This window comes from Lonchura striata, chromosome 20, assembly GCF_050655825.1.
Source record: "Lonchura striata isolate lonStrDom1 chromosome 20, ASM5065582v1, whole genome shotgun sequence".
In the NCBI taxonomy this organism is placed as follows: domain Eukaryota; kingdom Metazoa; phylum Chordata; class Aves; order Passeriformes; family Estrildidae; genus Lonchura; species Lonchura striata.
The window spans coordinates 1,487,843-1,505,963 of record NC_140722.1 but is presented as its reverse complement, the minus strand read 5'-3'; the positions used below and the strand labels follow the sequence as shown (position 1 = coordinate 1,505,963).

General features: G+C 50.4%; 1 long non-coding RNA gene across 1 annotated transcript; it reads right to left on the bottom strand.

Annotated features, from left to right (window-relative positions):
- Positions 1-17,369: 17,369 nt before the first annotated feature.
- Positions 17,370-18,111, bottom strand: LOC146765689 (uncharacterized). The gene is made up of 2 exons (XR_014949611.1): positions 17,917-18,111; positions 17,370-17,790 (listed from the first exon to the last, which is right to left on the bottom strand). It is a non-coding gene; the product is annotated as an uncharacterized LOC146765689 (long non-coding RNA).
- Positions 18,112-18,121: the final 10 nt, after the last annotated feature.

Sequence of the window (18,121 nt, the reverse complement as noted above, 5' to 3'; positions counted from 1 at the left end):
TGCCCAAGATTCCTATCTCCAGAGGTGCTCCCAGGGGGAGGAGGAGGCAGCAAGCCCAGGTCTTTACAACCCCAGGCACGTGGAACTTCTATAGAAAGTCTGCACTGCCTCTTGGAGGGCACAGGTACAGGTGATCCTGCTGGGTGTGACACCAACCAGAATGTCACAGCCACCAGAACTCTCAAATCACTCAGAACCTCTGACCTTGCTTTCAGTTTAAGCCACAGAGGAAGGTGCAGGCAAGGGCTCCTTTCATCCAAGTCGGGTCATTCAGCTCCATTTGCAGCACAGTGGGAAAACTTCCAGTTTTCTGGCACTTTAGAGCCCTGTAAATGCCTAGTCCTTCCTTCTGCCCTGCCCAATGTGGAACGGTGACCTGCTGCAGAAGCTTTCAGGAAGAGGGGTCCAGGCAGCCCTGGGCCCACCAGCATCTGTCAGCCATGCAACATTGCTGCCTCTGGCACCATGCAGAGGGAATGTCCCCAGTCGGTGTCTCCTTGCCAGAGAGGAGTTTGGGGCACTTAAACCCAGGTCCAGGGGGAATTTTTTCCACCTGTAGCCTGTCAGACCCCTTGACCTGATAGATCCACCTCTTCCCCATCCCACTGAGGTGTGGGAGTGACCATACCATCCTGATGCACACATTCCAAGGACCACAGGCATGGTCAGTGGGAGGAGAGGGCAGCACCAGTGGGCAGCAGGACAGAAGGAAGGGAATTTCACCCGTGCAATCCCAAGGCACTGGAGGACTGCTCTCCCAGGAGATCTCCAGAGCTCCAGGTGGGCACCAAAATGGATCTATCAGCTCTGCATGTTTCTGGGATTTGGTGATTTTTGGTCACCAGCTCCTGGGATTTAAAAAACCTCCCCCTGAGCATAAGGACTGACAAAGGTGGAAAGAAACTCATAAAATGTGTCTTATAGGGCCAAGTTTTGCTATCTTTTTAAAATGAGATAGGAAATTTTCCATTGAAAAGGTCCAAGATCCTTTGAAGTTCTCATGGTTCATTGCCTGCAGCCCAAGTGAGCCCTGGCAGCCTGGCATCTCCTCTGCCAGTGCTGGCAGCAGATCCAAGGAACAGCCTCACCTGCAGCAGTGGGGTATCTTTTGGGAACAAAGCTAAGCCCGGAGCATGAGGCTGCCTTCCTCCCCGAGTGGTCAGAGATGCACTTTATTTGTGGATTTTTAGGTAAATGCACATTTTGCCAGGCAGGTCTGATGCAGCCAGCTCAGAGCAAGGATCACGAGAACTGCTGCTGCTCCCCACTGTGCTGCCCTCAGAGCCAAGGCATTTCTGCTGGGAACTCACATCAGCCCTTCCTGACCTCCAGCTGCAGCCACCCAGTTTCAACCGCCCAGGGAGCCGGTTTTGCAGCACCAGAAACACAAACAGCCTCCAAGACTGTGCCCAGATCTCCTCTGATGCCCTAGACTTTCTGAATAACTTCTTTCATAAAAACAGCGTCATGGCAGGGTGCAGATAAACTCTGACAAACAGCACTAGGCTGTCCTGTCCTCACCTGCCCTTCATGGAACTGTGACACCCCATAATTAGAATTGAGACCAGGAAGAGGCTGGAAGGTGGGGCCAGCAAAAGGAATTGTCCCATGGGGGTGCAGGGCAGGGTGCTGGCTGGTGGGTGAGGAGAACCTGCAACATGGAGGAGAAACAGGATGGGGAAGGGCTGCTGTTGGTAACCCCGGGCGCTCTTGGTCCCTGTGAGGTTTCTCCTTTCCCCTCCTAGGAGCATGGTCACCACTGTAGGAGGGGCACTGGAGACAGTGGAGAAACAGCACTTTGTGGGACTCAGAGCTGAGAGTGCTCCAGCAGGCATGGGGCACCATGCCCACCTGCCCATGACCTGGGCAGGCAGAGGGACAGGGGCAGAGCCTCCCCTGTGTGCCATCCACTTCTCAAAATCATAGGCCTGAATTCTGAGTGAGGGCATCATGACCCACATCCAGCAAAACATGTGCATGGCTGGTGTTCAGAGCCAGCTGGGATGAAGGCAGACAGCACTGAGAATAACTGCTTTCACACCACTCCTCTCCTGCACCACCACCTGGGCAGCAGCTGCAGCACTAGTGTGGGATTGTGCCCGTGTGCGCAGGGTGGGGTTTAATCCTAGGGAAACTTCCCTGTGCACACTAGGGAGGTTGTTATGGCCTGACCCAAAATGAGGGGGATCAAACCATGGATCCAATGGAAAAAATCACCCTCATGTACTTCACCCACCTCCTGTCTCTGCATTAACAACCCCATGTCCCTGCAACACCCTCCTAGGCAGCTCTGCTGCATGCCTTCCCAGGCAGGCATTATTCCCAGGAAATAAAATTCCTGTGAATTTTATTCCAATAAATCTTTTTTCTGGTCTCATCCAAATTAAAGCAATGAGAGCAGAGCAGCAGCAGCAGAAAGACTATGTCCAGGAGCACTGCTGCTTTTCTGACTACAAAGCTCTCACCTGGAGACCCTCACACACCTGAATGAAAAGCTCCTGCAGAACTGCTTCTCCTGTGAACCCCATTTTCCCCCAGTCAGATAATTGGTGTGTTGTGTATAACTTGGGTCATTAAAATATCCCTTTTTACTTCCTGCTCTTCTGCACCCAGAGGCTGCTGTCAAGGTGATGCAAGAGATGTCTGTGATTGCAGCTGGGTGGCACCAGCACCATCCCTGCCCTCCTGCCCTGCTACACAGGGTGTTGCTCACGGGGGATTTAGTGAGCTTGTGTGAAGGTAAAGCTGGAGACAGAGGTTGGGAGTTGGAGAAGATATGGAAAAGCAACAGAGAGACTAGAAACAATTATTTTGGTTACCAAAAAGTATTTCAGATGTGCCTAATTCAGTGTCTCAAACACTGCAAATGGGATGGAGCCAGAACACTGTCATTCCCCCTCCGGGGCTGGCATCAGTGGGGCTGGTTCAAGGAGTGCCCATTATAGAGGAACACTCACAGATGTGTTTCTCTTTAGGAAGATCCTTGCTAAAGGCAACGGGACTCCAACTCCTCCTGTGCCACCCTACAACCAGACACCTAAAGGTGGTGTTTTCATTACCACCTCTTTCTGACAGAAATCTGAAGAAATACAAAGGTGAATCAATTTGACCATCCCATGGAGGGTAGTGCATCCCCTGCTGTGCTGCCCTGGGATCAGGCAGAAGTGGAGAAGAGTGACCAGGTCAGTGCTGGGGCCAGGGTCCCCTTCTATGCCCACCCCCCCAAGCAGGCCCAGTGGGTGGCACTGGCACGGCTGGGGCTGTGCTGGGTCCATGTTGGCAGCGAGGACTGTCGCTGTCGAGGACCGGTCCAGCAGATCTTCCCACTGCTGTGCAGGCAGCTGAGCCTGGGCGGGCACACAAAAGCACCGGCAATCATCCTGGGGACAAAATCTGGGGAAGACTGGCCTGAGCAATCTGGCCAGGCAAGTAGAGCCAGGGATGGCAATAAGCAGGAGAGACAGGTTTGGGAAAAGGACAGCAGCTCCTCAGAGTTCCCTCCAAACAGTCCGGGCGCAGCCTGGACCGATCCTTCCGCGGCCAGATCGCCTGGACGCAAGTCCCTGTTGTGGCCATCAAACCCCCAGTGGCTGCCTGGGGAAAGCAGCAAAGCCAGAGGTTCTGTGGCTGGGAGGCAGAGCAGGGCACCCCCGGGGTCTGTCTGTCCTGCCTCCTGCCACCCCGCCAGCCCTGCCCCGCTGTCGCGGCAGGCGGGTGAGTCTGTGTGCGTGTGGGAGGGCTAGTGCCAGGATGGAGGGGGCAGTGCCCAGTTTGCACTCCCCTTCCCGTGGGCCCTGCAGGGCATCGTGGTTACCATGGCAGGTGTGGGTGGTCTCTAGGACACGACACTGTGCTGGGGTGGCACGTACACACTTTGGAATTATCTTCCACCTGAGGAAGGCTACCAGGCTCCATTCCCCTCCCTGTGTCTCAGAGAGAAAAGGAATGGCCATCGTGGGTGTCATGGTTTGACACTGGCACAATGCCAGCGCCCCCATGAAAATGTAACCTCTCAATTGAATGCTGTGAAATGCGATCGGGAACAGAGCAAAGCAGGCCAAACTTAATAACAAGGGGGAACTTTATTACACTACTACTACTACTGCTACTGTAAAGGAGAAAAAAAAACACACAAAATTTGAAATGAAAACCTTTCAAAACATTCCTCCTCCCCCCACCCAACGCCAATAAATCACAGCAAGACACATTTGGACCCTTAATCCAGTCTTCACCCTTCCACATAATCAATACTGAGTCCATCAGGGGGAGAGGAGTCTCCCTTGCACCATAGACCCCCAGGAAACACAGCTGCCACCTCTTGTGTTTCCATGTCACACGTGGCACCGCCCAGAGAGAATCTGCCAGTGTGACACTCTCCTCTCCATGTCACAGTGCTCTCACCACCGTGCATGGACGGAGACTGCTTATAGGGCCCCTTTAAGGATGCTCTGCCAAGGACCAACAGGAACAACAGTCCAGTGTCTCATTTTGGGACTACAGTCCCCCCATTTCCCTCGGGCTGAGGGTCCAAGAACAGAGATCACCTTCTCTTCTTCTCTGAAGACGGAGGGCATCCTCACACCCTCCTCCGCTGACCTCTGTTCATTCCTGAACTGGTAGTTGCTGAAGAAGTCTCTTGTCTCACCATTGCATCCCCCTAAAATGCAGTCTCTCTTGGAGGAAGGATTGGTTCAGTCTATGGTTATCAAGAAGAGTCCAGCCAACAGCCACTCGATCATTTCCCCCCAACCTTCTTTCCCTAACAACTAAGGTCCCTGGCTGTCTCTCTTTCCTTCAAACTGAGGAGGAGCAATATTTCACAAAGCCTTCATTTCACAGGAAAGGGTAAAAATTCCCAAACTCCCCGGACAGCTGAAATCTCTTGGCCCAGGACGCTGTGCTGTCCCCCATGCTGGGCATCTTCCCCCCCTCCTCCTCATCCTCTGCTGGCAAACTCCCGGGTGTCTGCAGGCTCTCTATGTCTTTTCCCTCTAGGTTGGGGGGGAGGGAACAAAGACATCTCAGATGTTCTCCACCCTTCCATCTGCAGGAACTGGCCCAGCTCGGTTCCAGACCCTTCACCCCCTGGCCTACCTCTGCAGGCCACATGGATTCCCCTTCCCCACCCAGCTCACCGCTGGGCAGGGGAGGTCTGCACCCTCCCATGACCAGAAACAAAGAGAGCGAGTTCTCCTGGGAGTTCTGCTTTTAACCCCTCTGTGTTCTCAGAGGCGTGTCCACCCTCAATTGGTCACCCCAAGTGTCAGTATCCAAACCTGACCCCTGACTGGACTGACCTCTTCCTTCCAAGAAAATTCTTTTCCCTTGTCAAACCACGACAATGGGCCAGGCAGGCAATGGGTCCACCCCAATGAGACAGTGTTCATCCCAGAGAGCCAGGGTGCACACCAACAGCACAGGGTGAACCCCAGTGCTCTTATCCTTCCTAAGGCAGGACACAGGGCAGAGGGTTTGGCCAGGACAGGGCTGCAGCACTGGAGCCCTGGCTGCAGGGATGCTCTGTTGTGGCAGCAACTGGGAGGACATGGTTTTTCATATGTTGGCTATAAGCACCCATTGCTTTCCCAGAGCTCAGATCCTCAATGCCCTGGCCATGGGATAGGGAGAGCATGGGGGTGTGGTTGGCAGCTCAGGTAACGCGTGACAAGCACAAGGGAAGGGTCCCTGGGGCAGCTGACAGCTGAGTAACACACCACGGGACAGGTGGGGTGGGGACTTCAAAGAGCCCGGTCCCACGGGACAAAACAGGTGGGGAGTGACTCCTCTGGCAGAGCCTGTCTGAGGCTGAGCACCCAGCAGCCATCCTGAGCATCCGGAGCAGGGACACTCACAGCCAGGCAGGTCATGCCTCATGGAGGCTTTAAGCATGACCACAAATGGCCCTGGGTTCAGGCACGGGGAAGAAGGACCAGAGGTCACTGGCTAATTCACTGGCAGGTCTGAGCACCACAATCCCCAGCTCCAGCCACCTCCTCAAAGCACTGCCCAGCACCTCCTGCCACACTCCACACTCTTGCACTTTGGCTGAATTTCTGCCCTCTCCCTGAGAATGCCTCTCCCCCTTCTTTTTCTCCTGAGACCCCCACCTGTGCCAGGAGGCTCATCTCCACCAAACTGGTGCTGGGAGACCTCCAGGAGCACTCACAGTTGGGAGGACCTGTGCCCAGGCAGGGTCACCTCACCCTCAGCTCTGGTAGGAGCCCTCAGAGCTCACCTGGCACCAGGAGATGGAGCTGGGAGTCCTCTGCTCCGATGCCACACCTCTGTCCCAGGAACCCTGGCACAGACACGGTGGGTGTCAGGCTGCAGTCCAGGCTGGGCTGAGCTGGACACTCCCAGCTGGTTTGCTCATGGCCACTACCTTGCACCCGGGCTTGAGGAGGGCAGAGATATTTTTATAACCTTAAAAGCCCAGGAGCATCTGGATGAGGCCTTGGGGTGAGGCAGGAATGTCCTGAGCTACATCTGATGCCAGGGAAGAAAACACGTGTCTCTCTGTCCCTGCCCACGGGTCCAGCGGGGTTTCTTAGATGAGACAGATGTTTGCTACTTTGGAGGTTGTGCTGGGGAAGCACAGGGGGGAAGCCCAGCTTGTGCACCCCACAGCAGAAGGAAGGGAGCTCCTTGCAGCCCAGGAGCACCGCACAGACCATGGTGTCCGTGCCCTCAGGATCACCCACCCACCAGGGCCCTGACAGGTCAGGGTGCTGTGGGTAGAGGGAGGGACAACCGCAGCCAGACCCTGAGCTACAAACTTCTCTAATTAAGAAATTCAACATGCTTTCAACCTGGAAGCAGCCCGTCCTCCAGGTGGGAAGAGGCAGAGGGGGCAAGGGAGATGTTTTCAGTGAAGGACCATTTATGTGGGAATATGGTTTTGGGGAGCCTCCCTTGCTCCTCACCCCCACCGAGACAGAAACAGGGCAGACAGTGGGGGTGGCTGTCAGGTGGCCAGCAGTACTTTTGTGCAGGTTCACAGCAGGATGGCCATGCCTGGGGATTTTCAAGGAGTACCCCAGGGGTTCATGTGTCCATGTGGTGCTCCAGCCAATGGCAGAGGAAGATGTTTAGGTTGGATATTAGGAAAAATTTCTTCATGGAAAGGATGGTCAAGAATTGGAACAGACTTCCTAGGGTGGTGGTGGTGGACTCACCATCCCTAGAAGCATTAAAAAAACATGTAGCTGTGGCTCTTGAGGACACAGTTTAGTGGTGGACATGGGTTAACAGTTGAACTGAATAATCTTAAGATGTCTTTTCCAACCTTAATTATTCCATGACTCTGCACTGGACACCGTGATCACCCTGGTGTATTTTTTGTGCAGAGTTCAAGATGTCCTGTGCTCTGGACACATTCTCCCCTTCACACTGGCAGGGAAATCTGTGCTGTGCAGAGTCCCCAGAACCCTGGGGTTGAGGAGGGGATGGCATCATGCAGGGAGGACACTTTGCTGTCCCTGAAGTCCACACATTTTTCCTTTTTCTCCAGGCCAGACCACTGCAAGCTGTGGATTCCTCCATCCTGGATGGACTGAGAGCTGTTGCCAGGCCTCAGGACTCTCATTTTCCACTAACAGACATGACTCAGTCACTCTGCTTGACTTGGTGGCTTTTCCTTTTCTATGACCATCCTCCACTCATCTGTCCCAGAAAATTATCCTTGATTTTAATTATCAGGTCCCAAGCAGAGGGAACCAGGGGATTAGGACACGGGCTGGGATCAAGATCTGAAGATTCATTCACATCAGACTTGTGGCAAGCATCTTCAACTCTCCCTACTTTTGTTTTCCTTTTGGAAAAGAAAACAGACTCTTCCCATTGCCTGTTACAACAGAGCCTTCCTCTTGCCCATGTCAGTGCAATCTCCAGTAGTGCTAAAAATTACTATACTTGTAATGTCACAGATGCTGTACAAAATGCTCACTCAGACCCCATAGCACCCACTAAATGTCATTAATAGAACATTTGGGTTAACTTCAGTTGTAAGACTTTACTAATAAGAGCAATCCCCAGTGGCTCCTTCCAGCTAAAATCATGAATTCACAGCATGGTTTGGGTTGGATTTCAAATCCCATCTCACTCTACTTCCTGCCATGGGCAGGGACACCTTCCACCTTCCACTATCCCCTATCCAATATTCACTGTTACTAAAGGTGCACACAAGGAGGTGTGTTCTGTATTCCTGTTGCCTTTATTTCCAAGCAGAGAATCAAAATTTGCAGTTCAGTGGTTTAAAACAACACTGAGCTTTTGCAGGGCAAAAATATTTGACCTACAAGTACCCACAGGCTCTGACACTCATTTCCCATGGCTCTGCAGCCACCTCTAGCAGCTGTCGGAGCCCATACAACAGGAAAGCTCTGTGCCATCTGCTGAGTACAGTGCTGTAGAACACCTAATGGAAAATAAGGCAGAAGGATAGGACAAACCCTCAGGCACCTCCACTGCAGTGCTCTGGGGCTGGATAGGTCATAGCATAGGTCTGGGGGAGGAGCTGGTGCTCCAGGAGCACTCAGCAGCTGCGAAGGGCTGCTCCAGTGCCCTACAGGACCAATACACACCTCCTGCACAAACTCCTTCTGCACCCAAAGCCCAGCAGCCTGGGAGGCACAGGTTGTTTTTCCACACCTCTACTGGACACTTGAGTGTGCAAGCTGGTCCCTGAGCATGGGAAAGTTCAGCCCAGGAATAGTGCATGAATGATATGCTAAGGCCTGAACAGCAGGCCTAAGCCTGAGGAGACTTATAAGATGAATCTCAAGCATAATGCTATCAACATCATCAAGGTTCTTTAGTTAAAAATAGATGATCAAAACATTTATATTAGTTGTTCTTAATGCCAAACGGGCTGTTGTAGAGATGTTTCTATAACCTTGTGTAGGATATATCAAGAAATTTTCCCTACAGATATCCCTCGAGACTTGTCAGTAGAATATTTAGGCAAAATCCTCCTGGCTGTGTCCTGGGCTTTGGCCAAGCCCTGTCCCCAGCTGGTCAGGAAGTGGGCCATCAGATGTTTTCTGCACAAAAAGATAAACAAGTCATTTGGACTTGTCAATTTGGGCCTAAAAAGCTGGATCTCTTTTTTGGGTGAGCTGGAGAGCTCAGCTGCAGGTGGATGAACCACGTGGGATTTCCCAGTTGCTGGGAAGGGTTCTCCAGGCCCTTGCTGCAGAACAGACCTCCCCAGGCACTGTAGGCTCTGGCTGATGGTGGAGTGTTCAGGCAATTGGTGATGTATCTTCCTCAGCCACTATTCTCCCTCTCCAGCTCATATAGTAATGATTAGATGAAGTACCTTGCTTATTTTTACTTGTTGCTAAAGCCAAGAGAGTAATAAGCTTATTGTTGTACCAAATGTATCCTTTTACTTCCATTTTGCCTCAATATTAATAGCAAAACAAGACCATTCTTCCTATTGGTGTCTGTGTCCAGTCTATTGCCCCTGTTGACTAGCAAAACACGAGCAGGGAAGGGAAGCAGGGAAGGGGCACAGGGAGGGATTCATTGCTCAGAAATGCCCATAGGGCTTCTCTGCCCCTGACTCTTGCCTGAAAACACACACTTGCCTTGAAGACAAAGAAATCTAATGAAACGTTTGAGAATACACTCGGCACTTGCAGTCCCTGCAGCACACAAAGGCAGAGTGCAGCTCAGCAGCTGCCAGCCAAAACCCAGCTTTTTGTTCTTAAAACACAGAGACACTCCCGTGTAACCACACAGGGAAAGGGGGCATCCACATTTGATCCTGTGGCCTTAAACTACTGTCAGCAAAGGCTGAGGCAGAAGCAATGAGCCACATGTGTCAGAATAGAGAGAGAGAGAGAGAGAGAGAGAGGGGTGCCAGGACTGGGCATGGGAGGGTCCCAGGAGGGTGAACGCAGCAGCAGCTCCTGCTCCCAGAGGCACTGAGTGACAAGCAGTGCCCAGGCAGCTGGAAGAAACCTGCCTGGAGAAGCACTTGTCCTTCCCCACTTTCCCTGTCTGGATGTCACCAGCAGCTCCTCTTCAGCTGGGACAGGGCCGAGCTCGGGAATGTGGGGCAGATCCAAGTGGGATTCTCAGATCTGTTCCCTATTGGCTTCCAAGAGAGGAAAACATGGCAAAGAAACAGAGTGTGATACACAGAGCTGCTGTTACCCATGTTGCCTCTCCAGTCTCTCTTTGCTCCAGCTGCTATAGACCCGCCTGGTTTTCTTTCACTTGAAATGGAGGAAGGAAATGGTGCTGCTGGCTGTGAATGCTCAGCAATGTCCTCAGCACACTGGGTTTAGACAGCCCATTTTTTATGCTGCTGTCAAGGTGAGTCATTAAGTCAGTGCCCAAAAGCTGAACAGTGCTGTTTATCAGACCCCTTTGATTCCTCTTGCCTAACTTCAGGTGTGCAGAGTTTTGGTGTTCAGCTGACATCATCAGCTCATCCCTTCACCACCCAGGAGAGATGTCTGAATTGAGTTTGTAGCTCTCTGGACAAGCCCATCTCTCCCTTGTGTAGATGACAAGCTTCCACTAGATGATTAATTGCCTTAACTTAGCTGGCAGGAATTTCATCTTTGGGGATTTTTTTTAAACATTGCCATTTAAAACTCACTCTGAAAAATATTCAAAGCAGAAATACAATCTTTCTGGGTGCTGAGAAAAGTTTATTTGTTTTCTTACAAAAATATCTGTCTTTCATGTAAAGGAAGTTCTGGTACAGTCAAAGAAATCTGAAGTGCAGTTTATTTTCTCCTGTCTCTGAACCCAAAGAAGACTAACTGTTCAGGTTCTGTTTTTGATCCAGACCACTGCTAACCTCCATAAAATACCACAAACCTCATGCTGTCTTCTGTCAGCCAGCAGCAGAAAGACTGGAAGATACCTACAGCAGTGGTACTTCAGACTACTAGGAAAATCTGTTGTTTTCCAAGTTAATGAATAAAAGGCAAGCACCTTTCTCCCAACAATTTCTAAAAACAGCAATACCCTTCAATTTAACAGCAGTTTTTACCCATGAACCCTGAAAAAAAGGAGTAATGAGAGTCATGTAGCCCACAAAAATTAAAGGCATATGAATTTACAGGTATTTTTTCATTGACAAACCCAAAAGTTGTCAGGTGTTCCAGTCAATAAACTCCAACAGAAGACAACTTGAAAAGAGGCAAAAGCAACTCAAATGCTTATTAGTAAAAGACCCCAGTACAGTGAGATAAGAGTATGTAAATGTGACTTTCTCAGGGACACCAAACCCACTGAGAACCGCTAATGACTAAAATGCAACTACTGCTGTGCAAGGTCTGTGGTGGCAAAGACAGAAGGAAACAAAGTGTAACACTGAAGTGGTTGACTATGCAAATAAAACATGACACCTTGGCCAAAATAAATGGTGGGTGAAAATCCCCCCTCTGGGACATGGGATAGGGTGGGATACATCCCATAGGAACAGGAAGCACCCCTGGGATATGTAAGTCACTGTACAGGGCCCTGATGAAATCTCAGAATAACAACAAAGCTGGGGTCTCCCAAATGCAGAAATAAAAAACAAAACTGCACTGGGCTGGAAGAGTGGCCAGGAAGGACTGGAGGGTGCCTCAGTGTTGTGGTGTGTTTTACTTTGAATCCATGTTTGCTCCTTGTTCTCCCTAATCCACTCCCTTTCCCAGTTGCCAATTTTCCCAAGCCCTTCCCTAACCACCTCCCTTCCAAGTTGTCAATCCTCCCTATCCCTACCCCTGTCTCCAGAGAGTTCTGTGTCTGTCTTGTTGCCCTCGACACCCCATTTGTTCCTTTGTATTATCCCCCCACCATTTTCCCTGGTGGGCTTATAAGCTATTTTCCCCACCTTATACTCCTCTCTTACCATATCCTCATTGGTTCACCTTCCTACACCCCTCCTCCTGAGCAGCCACCCAGCACACCCTGCACAGCACCCTGCAACAAATGGTAGCAGAGGATGGTTCCCTCCTTCATCTTTTAAAATAAATGGGCCAATCTGTGGGGGCGCCCGCCTCACTGAAGGAGAAGAAGGGAAAAGAACATCTACGACGAAGAACATCAGTGAGCTCTGCCTTGGACTCCAAGAGAGCTGAGCAGAAGATCTGAGGCTCCAGGACTCTCTCTCTCATCCTTGCTGGTGCTCTCTACCCCAGGCTACCAGGTGCCCCGAGGGGGTGAATTTATCCCAGGAGGAGGAGAGAGGCTTGTTGAATGGCTCACATTAGGTCCTGAACAGGAGGCGAGGTAACATCAGGATCCCTGCAGGGCAAGGCGTTGCACCGAGACCAGCACACCAGGGACTGACAGTGGCCATGCCCAAGGCTCTGGGGATGAGCTTTGAAGCACTGGGAACACCCAGGTCCCTGGAAGTGACCAGCCAAGGAAGATAAAGTCCCCAGTTTATCGTGATTCCACCACAGAAGTCAGCTCCTGAACCGGCTATGGAGAACCACTCCGGGGCCGGCGCCTCCTGTCAAGAAGCTGATCCGAGGGGATCACCACTGGCACTCCCTTGGATCCCCAAGGCGAATGGCCAGAAACGCCTCCACCCGTGCTCTGGGGGTAAGTGAGCCAAAGCAGGGATTTTCCTGGATGGTGGGTTTAGTCTCCAGAAGCTGGTGGCTAAACTTGCAGAGACCACAGGGAACCCTCCTGATCCGAGGGGATCTTCACCGTCACTCCCTTGGATCCTCGCTCTTCCCCAAAAGGTTGGGGCATCCCCTGAGGGTACCCTCCACTTACCAGGAGGGTGCTTTTCTAGTGTCTCTCTTATCCAAATCTGGGCTCTCCCCCAAAGGCTGGGGCATCCCACGAGGGCTGAGAGAGTAGAAAAGACAAGAATAGGGCAAAAATTTTCCATCAAACGACGGCAGGTTCATAAGAATAGGGGAGAATCTAATATTATGCAAGAAGCCCCTGACATCCATGCACCTCGTCTAAATCTAGTTGCGTTGGGCTCCTCCCCTGTAAGTTCTCCTGTGGCTTCTGTGAAGCTCCCTGTACCCTCTGTCCCTCAGACTTCCCAAAACCCTACCCTATCCTCCCTTGGGGATGGTGTTGGCCACAGCACCCCGAGTGCCCCGCCGGACACTGTTCAGAGCTCTCGAGGGAACTGCAGTGCACCCGGCACTCCTTTCCAAGGTGGCGCTGGCCACGACACTTGGAACCCACTTTCCTGCCTTGACCCTTCTTCTCTGGCCCCAAGTTTCCCACCAGCCCCACCCCTTCCACAGAGGCCCCTGCACGAATCAACTGCGGGGGCCAGTGACCTTTGTTGGAAGGTGGGGTTGGACCATCCCCATTCCTTATTCCGGCTCCTTCTCTGGGGGGAGGATCGCCTATGGGGCCTCCCGTCAGGGGACCCTCCTTCTTGGGAGATCACCCTCTTTTATGGAGGGACCTCCTTTGGAGGAAGGTGGAGCTGAAACCCGCACCTGGAATCCTCCATTTTGTCTCTCCCTAGGATGGTGGCGCCCAGGTCCGTCCCCTTACCGATACCTCATAACACTTGTGGCAGTCACCAAAGTAATCAGATTTCTTCTTATGATCTAAATCAATTATGAATTCAATTGGCATTTAATTTTTGGAAGAATCTCCCCAAAGGCCTTGACCCTTTGAAACCTTTGCAGAAACCATTCCAGATCATTAGGTCACATAGGAAAAACTGTCCAAAGTCAAAAAGCTATCATCCAAATAAAAATAAAAATAAAAATAAAAATAAAAATAAAAATAAAAATAAAAATAAAAATAAAAATAAAAATAAAAATAAAAATAAAAAATAAACAATTGAATGAATATAAGAACAAAATTATTCAAGAGTGACTGCCCAAGTTCCCCATCCATTTCCTTAATTATACCCTACCAAGTGTTCCTTTTAATTTCCATATTATTTTAAAGTTTTCACAAAATGTTTTGGGAAAAGAGTTCATTAATTTACCTTTAGACCTTATTCAAACTTAATCATCTTTTGTTGATTTTTGTTTAACCATTTTCCCATGTTTCCAACTAAATTTCTTGACTAAAAAATTGTTCATTATATTCTTGATACTTTAAAATAATCTGCTTGTTAAGTTATATATTATAGAGAGAGGAGTCACTCTGTCCAGTTAATACCCACCATTGCATAAAATAAAATGAGCAAGACCACATCTCCATTCGCTGATCACATCCTACAGGAGGAGTGACCTCCAAAATCACTTTCAAACACCAGAAAGCCAGATTCTGCAGATTCCTTGGTTATTCTTGCTTCAAGCCCAGTCTTACTTCAAGATAATTCCGCTGCAATTCCTACTCCCGACCCCGATTCTGTATATAATGACTTTGTGCATTTTATATTCATTTTCTTACACAAAGAAGATGCTTACCCCATGCGTTATGGTCATGAGTAGTTCATTTTTTTCCTGATAATTTCTGAATTCTTTTCTGTTGCTGTAATAATTTTTCATATGCTAAAATCTGTTCTATGATAGATTGTGGATATGATATGTTATATAACAGATTCATTAATTTATTTTGAACCCCAGAACTCTCCTCTCTTTTGTAAAAAGAAACAGGGAGATGCTGTGGTGTATTTTGCTTTGAAAACATGTTTGCCCCCTGTTCTCCTCCCTAATCCCCTCCCTTACCCAGCTGCCAATTTTCCCAAGCCCTTCCCTAACTTCCTCCCTTCAAGTTGTCAATCCTTCCTATCCCTACCCCTTTCTCCAGAGAGTTTGGTGTCTGTCTTATTGTCCTCGATACCCCACTCCTTACTTTGTGTTATTTCCCTCCCCACCATTTTCCCTGATAGGCTCATAGGCTATTTGCCCCACCTTATACTCCTCTCTTACCATATCCTCACTGGTTCACTTTCCTACGCCCGCCTCCTGAGTTGCTGTATAAAAACTTCTGTTCACCCCCCGCCAGTCTTGTCAGGGAGCCCAGGAATAATCCATCTTGTTCTACACCAAGCCCCGTGTCATGGCTGTCTGTCCCTGCTCTGTCCCTGTGGATAACTGGGAATTGCAGAGCTCGCAGGGGGACGGTCGCGGCCCTGCCGCAGCCGCCCAGCACGCCCCGCACAGCGCGCTGCAACACCTCAGGAATCAGAACACCTAATTTGTACAGTGAGTCAGGAAAAGGAGTGGCTTGTTTACCCCAAAAAAATGTCGCCATTGCATTGCATAATTCCAGCAGGGCACACAAGAAGTGCCCAAACCAGCATCTGTTTGCAGGAACAAAGATGAATCATCCCTGAACTGGCTCAACGCTAAACAGAGTGTTTTATGAAAGTTCTGTGATGCAACATCCCCAGGCTGAATTCATCCATCCCCTGTGCCCTCTGCATGGGTGCCTCGTGTGGGCAGCACGATCAAGGAGCGCAGATCTTCCAGCAGCAGCAACTCTCTATTGTGTGTTTGGCTCCACCAGATCTACTTCTTTTAGTAAGGCAACAACACTTGGAGGCTGTAGGACAGCAGAAGGTCCCCCTGAGAGCTGCATCTGCTGCTGTCTGTGTGGACCAACAACCGTTCCACAGCCCCACTATCACACGTGGCACCACGGAGGAGATCCCAAACTCAGCTCCTCAAACTGCTCCCAGGCCTTAGCACACCCAGCCCTCTCTGCATGTTCCTACCGAATCACTTGCAGAGACAAGGAATTTCAGGAAGAAAGGATAGCCAGTAAATGCCCCAGTAAATGCTGCAAAAACTACCATCAGTTTGGGGTAAATACCAGGACTCAGAAGATCAGGTTTACGCCTCTGGAAAAAAAAAAAAAATTGCTGCACTAACCAAGCAAACCAGAGTTTTCTCAGAGTTTTCTGGTTTGTGTCCTTTCAGCTCCTTGCTGGAAGATCCATTCAGCTCAGTATGAGTCTCTGACAGCCCTGAGTTCTCTCCTCTGTTCTGTATCATCCCTGTCTGCCCCTTCAATGCTGGGGTAGCAGCTGGCCATACCAGCTGACTTGGAGCAGCACAATAACACTGCCAGGTCCCAAACTATTGCCTGTGCAAAGCCCACCCCAGCCTGGGTCTCCTGAAACTTCCCTAGATTTCCATAAGCTGGCAGGAACCCCAAGAGTTTTAAAGGTCTGCTCCTCTGTCTCATTTGGCTGAGAGTGGCTCCAGAAGTTACTGCCAGACAAAAGACAGCACCACAGCATGTGTGTATTTACTGCACCTCCTTGAGGCAGCTCTAACCCCCCAAATTAGTGACCATCAGATAGCAACTGGGTTGAGTCAATCCTCTCATATTTGCCTGATGTATTTGATGCTTTGAGAGGGCTGAATATGTCAATTAGTTTAGGAATTTCCCTCCATTGCTAGCCCTGGGATGTCCTCTTGGAGAAATGCTGGAGCAAACTCATGCTCCAGAAAGAATTACTGCATTTGTCATTAATTATTCTCTGACCTTTCCTTTTTGTTGGCTTTGCAAACCACTTATACACAGAACAACTGTAGTGGCATGATTCCACATCTGATTCTGCTGCTCTTGGGGTTTATCTGAATCTTCCCAGGGCTGCATCAGACACTGCTGGGCAGCACATGGCACAGCTCAGACTGGCAAAATCAGCATCCTGGAGCAGTGCAGCTTTAACCACACTACTGTGTGCCAGTCACTCAGCAAAGCAGCAGTCACAGGCAACAGCTGTCAAGTACTTTGGATCAGAAATGTCATTTAGAGAGAACCAGTGCACAAAAAAGAGCATTTATGATCAGAAAACTCAAGAGACTGTTGTGAACAGCTGCAAAGAAGAATCAGCATTTCTGGCTTCCTATTTACAGATGCTTGCACAAACAAATTAACTTGAATGAATTCACCCTGATTTATTAGAGGATGTGCCAGGCTCGGTCAGTCCTGGGGCCATCAAATCCCAGGGCCAGCCAGAGCCACACTCTCAGAGCAGCTTTACCAGCAAAACCCACACCTTTGTGCCAGAGAGGCTGAGAGCAGAGGAGCTGTCACAAACAGGCTGAGCACTGAAGCTCTCCTTATGGCCTCAGGACCAGCTCTGTTGTCTCATGGCAATGGATGAGAGAAGATCTGTGAAGGAGGCAGCTGAACCCCAGTGAGGCAGTGAGCACAGTAGGAAACAGTCCAGGGACCATCTGAAGGTGGTTTTGTAGCATGAAGGGATTCACGTTCCAAGCAGCCATCCATGGTGCAGAAAGTTTATGTGACTGACCACCTAACCCCACCAGTCTCTCCAGTCCTGGGAACAGTACATGCTGGGTCACCTGGGCCTTTAGGGACCACATCCCAGAACTCAGCCTTTCTCCATTTCTGCAGGCAGGTGCAACTCTAATCTACAGCTCAGAGGCTGAATAAACCCAACCAAAAAAGGTTCTCTTGGATATTATCCAGCTCTTTTCAGTGGCAACACCAGCACATTCAGCAAAGCCTAGTTTTAATTACATGAAAAATTACTGTCTTCATATACCACATGAAATGCCTTTTACACTATCACTAATTTTTAGGAGTTTATAATGTCTTCCTTCCACTTGCCTCCATTCAGATGAAGTGTCATAAAGACTATTTTTGTGTGAGACTGTGTGAATGGGCTGCACATGTGCCCAGGGATGGGGATGGAGGAATGGTTGTTGGAGAACAGGGAAGTCCATGCTGGGAAGGTAGGTGATTGAAAGTCTTCCCAGAGCTCTTAAGCTGTGGAGCTGTTGAAACCACATAGACTGAGAACCCGAGTCAGCCAAGAGCCGTCTGAAACCAGACACGGTCACGAGCGCTCAGCCGTGACCCTCACCATGGCCACAGCAAACGCGCAGGCACATACCATGGGCATCCGTGAAATACCTGAAAAATAAAGCATTGTCTGAGGGGATTTCCAGACAGCTCAGAAGCCACCGACACTCCTCGTCCGAGACCGGCCCAGCCCGCCAGGCCTTGCCCCGGCTGGGCAGAGCTCCCATCCAGAGGCACCTGGCATCCACAGGCGGGAGGGATAGACCGTGGTCAGGCCGATGCCCCTCGAGAACAGACACATCCGTGTCCTCTGGCGGAGGAGCTGCTGTCCCGTGTGGCCGTCCTGGGCAAAGCGGACCCGAACGGGACAGCTCGGAGCGGGACCCCCGCCTGGCCACGCCAAGCGCGCTCCTGCTAATTTGGCCCCCCCGCGGCCGCCGTA